We start from the raw sequence: 6,508 nt of genomic DNA on the forward strand, positions 1-6,508 counted from the left end.
GCATCTATTCAATGCCAGGCCTGAACCCCAGGGAGTAGAATTTCCCTCTTTTTTTATTTATCTTTATTTCCTTAGGTACCTAAACAAGCCAAGTGCTTCCCGATATAAATAAGTGTTTCAGACAAAGTGTGGGTCTCTCTTGGGATTCTGTTCTCTACATCACAGTAAAACCGTGTTCCTCGTGCGTCCATGTAAAGTCGCAGCAGTTTGAATTTAGAAATGCGTCGGTCTATTTCTCATGATCTCCCCTCTGTCATAACACACAGGCAAGAAGCATGAGGAGTCTACATGCCTGCATGGATGAAGGGACACCCTGAATATTTAAAGCCACTCACATCAACGACGGGTTCTGCAGACACACAGAACTGTTGCTTCCGGTTGCTGTCTGGATGTCTTCCAGCTGTGCGGCATGGTGCTATGGGACCAACATCTGGGTCATTGTCTCCTGTTTAAAAGCAAGCCCAAGACAGACAGCAGCTGGCCTGCCTTTGTCCTAATGTCTGGCTGCCGTACGTTTAGTGAAAGATGTTATTCTCTCTCTCTCTCTCTCTCTCTCTCTCTCTCTCTCTCTCTCTCTTTCTCTCTCTCTCCTCCTCCTCCTCATCTTCTCTTTCCTCTTCCTCTTTCTCCTCCTCCTCTTCCTCCTCCTCTTCCTCCTCATCTTCTCTTTCCTCTTCCTCCTCATCTTCTCTTTCCTCTTCCTCTTTCTCCTCTTCCTTCTCCTCTTCCTCCTTCTCTTCCTCCTCCTCTCCTCCTTCCACCATGCAGAGAATCAACCATGGGTATCTTCCTCTGCCACTTTCCATTTTAGTTTTGAGGACAAGGTCTCTCGCTGAACACAGAGCACACCATATTGGTTAGGATGGCTGGTCAGGGAGCCCCTGGGATCTGCCTGTCTCTCTGGGGTTGCAGAGACCCACACTGCCACATCCTATTTTATATAATGGCTGATTTCCAACTTCAAGTCTCCATGCTTGTGCAGCAGGGACGCCACACACTGAGCTAATTCCCCAGAGACCACTCCTTCAACCTCCGCTCCTTGCTCTCTCCCCAACTTTTCTCCCATATCATACTCATCTTGATTTTTTTAAAAAAGGCAGAAAAACACCATGGAGGATGGACAAAGCTGAGGAGGACACACGAGAGGACCAGACTAGCAGAGCGAGCTGATACGGCTCTTCTGCCTTTTCCTCAACACCATCTTTCTGTTCACCTGCATAAGGTGAAACTGACCATCTCTGACATCTCACTGCTCCCGACCCGGTGGCTTCAAGGTCATTCCCATTGTTGTAGAACTACTGACACCATCCGTCTCTAGAATGTTCCTCGTTTTCTCAAATCAAAACTCTGTTCCCATTAAAGGCCAATCTTCCTCCATTCCAACCTGGTCCTCCTGGCCCATGAACAACATGGCTCCAGTTTCAGATCTCAAAGTTGGGACGGTTGGGTATTTCATATAATGGAATCACCTGATGTCTGTCCATTTGTGAATGGGCTTTCACATTGTTCACTATTTCGAGGCCATGTGCCAAGATTCCCATCCACAAGAAGGGTAAATATCCTATTTTATGTCCAGGACACATTGTCTTGATGAACTTTTCTATTAGTGGACACTTGGATCTCAGCTAGTAAATTTTAGTAAGTGGAGTAGCCCTTTCCCTCTCCTTCCTCATCTCAGAAACAGGATGCACCCCCTCCTGCAACTCCTTTTTTTCTGCTTCAGCTCCTCAGAAATGAGGGGCTCACCTTCCCCACCACACACAGAGAATGATAGCCACTTTTTGCATGACCCTTCCATGCTCAAGACCTCAGGCTTGGGTCTCCAAGCAAGACTCCAGAAGGCCTGACCTAATGCCACCTGTGTACTTCACACACACTTTAAGAACATCTCTTCACGTGCCTTGAATTCTTGATTCTTCCTGTCCATCCTCAAGTTGCAAGAGGCCATGACATGATAGCACTGCCCCTGGTAGGCTGGCCCCTCCCACATAATTAATCGAATGATGGTTCGCAGGCCAATCTGATGGAGGCGTTTTCTCAGTTGAGGTTCTCTCATCCCAGATATGTCTAAGTTTGTGTTAGTTGATTAAGCTAACCAACATACTCCTCATCCAGACCTGACCCCTGCCTTCTCCTCAGCCAATTCTTGTTTGTTTCGCTCTCTTCTTTCTTCATGAAGACCCCACTTCCTTATTTTTCTCTTTCCTGTTCCAAAATAAAAATAGAAAGGCAAGCTCTCGTTGCTTTAGACCCTTCCCGTGATGAACCACACACGTGGAAATGTTTGTGTCCTGCTGGCTCCTCCCCGCCTACAGGTCTCCACATAGATCCCATCTTCCCATGAATACTTTCTCAGGTCAACCCAGCAGAACTAAGCCCCTCTTGTTCTCTAAATCATGGTTCCTTTATGAGGCTGGCCATTGCTTACACTGCTTGATCTCATCGTCAGTTGGTTTTATTTTGCCACGAAGACAAGAAACCCACACCACTGTTTGCTCGAATCTGGCTCCGTACCTGTTTGAGTGAATTCCACCCTAAAGGGAATATGCAAATATTGTCTGCATCTTTCTGGGCATTTTTCCAGCATGTTCTTCGGAGTAAGCGCAACAGAGTTGGTTGAGGATTAGAGATGTATGACAACAGTGGCTCCCTAATGTGGGACGCAGAAGCAGCACTGCAGGCTGGGGAGGTGAGAATAGGAACACACATACACACACACACACACACACACACACACACACACACACAAAGTGATTCTGGGGGAAGGGTATTGCTTAAAATGTATGGCCCCAAATGTTTCTCAGATAATAAGCAGATGTCCTATCTTGATGGGCTTTGCTAAGCAGGATTCAAATAACATCCATTTGAATCAAATTATTTTATGTGTACTTACTTAATTTTAAATTACGTTTGTATGTGTGTGGTGGGGACAGATGCAAGGCGAATTGGGCATTAGATGTCCTAGAGTTACAGGTGGTCATGAACCACCCAATATGGTTTCTGGGAACTGAACTCAAGTCCACTGCTACAGCAGTAAGTGCTCCTAAACTCCAAGCCATCTCTCTAGTCTCCAAATCAAATTATTAGTAGTGTAGGTGTTGTTTCATAGTTATGGTAGCCAGAGGAAACATGGGGATGCAAGGGTGGGAAGTCAGATGGTACTGAGTAGCTGCTGATATCCTCCCTGCCTCAGTTAGGGTTTACTGCTGTGAACAGACACCATGACCAATACAAGTCTTATAAAGGACAGCATTTAATTGGGGCTGGCTTACAGGTTTAGAGGTTCAGTCCATTATCATCAAGGCAGGAACATGGCAGCATCCAGGCAGACATGGTGCAGGAGGAGCTGAGAGTTCTACATCTTCATCTGAAGGCTGCTAGCAGAGTACTGGCTTCCAGGCAGCTAGGATGAGGGTCTTATAGCCCACACCCACGGTGACACACCTACTCCAACAGGGCCACACCTACTAGTGCCACTCCCTGGGCCGAGCATATACAAACCATCACACTCCCCGTATCTCTCATATACTGTAGTCATACCTGCTCTATAGCCCTGTGGTCAGTCAGATGAATCTGGTGATGTAGCAAGTACAAATGTATATGTTCTCACCTTAAAGTCTAGTCTCTGCCACCCTCATGTCCCATCCTGCCCAGCGCCAGGATGCCATATTGCCAACACCGTTAGATTTATCTTTGAAAAGAATGGTTCTCACAAAGAGATACTGAGATCTGAAACTTCTTCCCTCTCAGGGAAGAGCAGGAGTTTAGATCCTGTTTGAGAATCGGTGACTGATGATCCCTCTGAGATTCTATGACTACATGACCTGCCCCTTGCCACAAGATGTGTGGTCCAAGATACGAGTGGATGGTGGTCAGCTGGGAAGCTCTCGTTAACATGGTCTCAGCACTACGCTGCTGAATCTGTGCATTAGCATCTTTGAAACATAACGCCCAGAAGGAAGAGAAGACACTGTATATGAGTGAAAACCAAGAAGGGTGAAGGGTGAAGTCTCATGTGTCATCCATTTGTTCATTAAGCAGATATCACGTATCACCTACCATGTAAAAATGTAGGGGAGAGGACAGATTTGTACAATAAGCCCTGGGTTCAAAGAGGAATGAAAACGGCTTTTAAGAAAAGTGTAGCACAGCTGGTGACTCCTGTCAGGGGGGATGGAGATGGGAAATCTTGTAGGAACCTAGAGGGGTGGTTTGTTCTATGGGGGCGGTTGAAAATGGCTTTGTGAAGGAGCTGATATTAGAAATAATTTTGGAGTATAAGTAAGAGTTTTCTGGTAAAGAAGGGTGGGTGATTCCAAGAAGACAAAAGGGCCATGACAAAGGCTGAAGGGCACATTTGGAAAGAACAGAACAGGAAGCTTGGTTACTCATCTATTACTGTGAGCAGACACCAAGGCCAAAGCAGCTTATGAAGAAAAGCATGTGATTGGGGGCTTGCTTCTAGTTCTAGAGGATCAGTTCATGATCATCATACTGAGAAGCCGATAGAAATGGTGCTGGAGTAGTGCCTTGAGAGCTTTACACCCTGATCTCAGGCAGGGAGAGAGAAGAGAAGAGAAGAGAAGAGAAGAGAAGAGAAGAGAAGAGAAGAGAAGAAGAGAAGAGAAGAGAGGAGAGGAGAGGAGAGGAGAGGAGAGGAGAGGAGAGGAGAGGAGAGGAGAGGAGAGGAGAGGGGAGGGGAGGGGAGAGGAGGGGAGGGGAGGGGAGAGGAGAGGAGAGGAAGGAAGGGGAGAGGAGAGAAGAGGACAGAGGAGAGGAGAGGAAGGGAGGGGAGGGAGGGAGGGGAGAGGAGAGGAGAGCAGAGGAGAGGAGAGAAGAGGAGAGGAGGGGAGGGGAGAGGAGAGGAGGGGAGGGGAGGGGAAGGGAGAAGAAGGGAGGGGGAGAAGAAAAAAGACTAGAGAAGAGAAGGGAGGGGAGGGGAAAGGAGGGGGAAAGGAGGGGTAGGGAAGGGGAGGGGAGAGGGGAGGAGAGGAGGGGAGAGGGGAGGAGAGGGGAGGAGAGGGGAGGAGAGGGGAGGAGAGGAGGGGAGAGGGGAGGAGAGGAGAGGAGAGGAGAGGAGAGGAGAGGAGAGGAGAGGAGAGGAGAGGAGAGGAGAGGAGAGGAGAGGAGAGAGACTGGGCCTGGCTTCAGCTTTTGAAACCTCAAAGCCCACCCTCAATGCCACATGTCCTCCAACAAGGCTGTACCTACTCCCTACTCCAATGAGCTCACACCTCTTAGCCCTTCTTTAATAGCCCACTCCCTGGTGACTAGGCATTCGAACACATGAGCCTATGGGATGCATTCTCATCCAAGCCTCCACAGCCTCACAGAGATGAGAAATTAGACTCAGGGCAGACAGGGAATTGATGACCATGTGTATTGTAGTCCATGTTAAAACGTCAGTCGTCTTCCTAGAGCAAGGCCTGGATGACTAAGTGGGCTGCACAGTCAGGTTGCTTCTGTTGGGTCGGCTTCCCTGGTGTAGTTTTGAAATACTCAAAAACAACAAGGTCAGGCAAGCCGGTGGGGAGGCTTTGCAGACATCTAGTCAAGAAACCAAGTGTGCCTTATAACATGGGCGTCTGCTCAATATTACTAAACCAGAGGAACTCAGGCTAAATCCACAGGGGCCATTTCTCACCTATGATGGCAGCAAATTTTACTCTTGAAAACACTATTACTCCATGAGGCTGCGGGGAAACAGACCTGTTGTGCTCTGGCTGGAGTGGCCCACCTATGCGGACAACGGGACGATGTCCGACAATATACATGTCTTTATGCTTCGAGTAACAAGTGCACGTTCGGGAATTTACCATGAAGCTCTGCTTCTACAATGCAAAGCAAGACGCTGGTCTAGAGTATCCATTCAGCTGCGACCCTTTGTGCCCTAACACAGGAAAGTCTTCACATACTTACTCAAAGGTGTCTGTCTGAATTGAGAATGCGTGGAGTATTGTGCAGCTATGGAAAGGATGCGAAAGCTCTCTCTAAGTTGATGCTCTGTGATTTCTAGGGCGGGTTGCTGCATGAATAGAGCGAACGCAAAGGAATCGGAAGAGCGGCTCAGTTTTTACTTAAGAATTGTGGGAAATGTGGTGTGAGCATTCACAGCTGCTTCTTTCTGCAAAAGAGATGTAGAAAGCGTAAATCAGAAATAATAAAAAGTATCACCAAAAAGGGGAAATAGCAACCAGAGGACACGATAAAATCCACAGACAGAGTTATTTTTAAGTAATGTCTAAAGTTCACCTTACTTAGGAATGAGACAAGGGTATGCCTCTTTCTTCAGCCTGCAACACCATAGAGGGGGGAGGTCTCTCTTTTCTTTTACTTTGTTTGGAGACAAGGTTTCTCAGTGTAGTCCTGACTGTGCTGAAGCTTGCTACTTAGACCAGGCTAGCCCCGAAACTCACAAAAACCTGCCTACCTCTGCCTGTGCTGGGACTAAAGGTGTGTGCCACTACCCCTGGCTCACAGTGGGGGTCTTAGTTGGTGAGATCAAGTC

This window comes from Rattus norvegicus, chromosome 4 (genome assembly GCF_036323735.1).
Source record: "Rattus norvegicus strain BN/NHsdMcwi chromosome 4, GRCr8, whole genome shotgun sequence".
Lineage (NCBI taxonomy): Eukaryota > Metazoa > Chordata > Mammalia > Rodentia > Muridae > Rattus > Rattus norvegicus.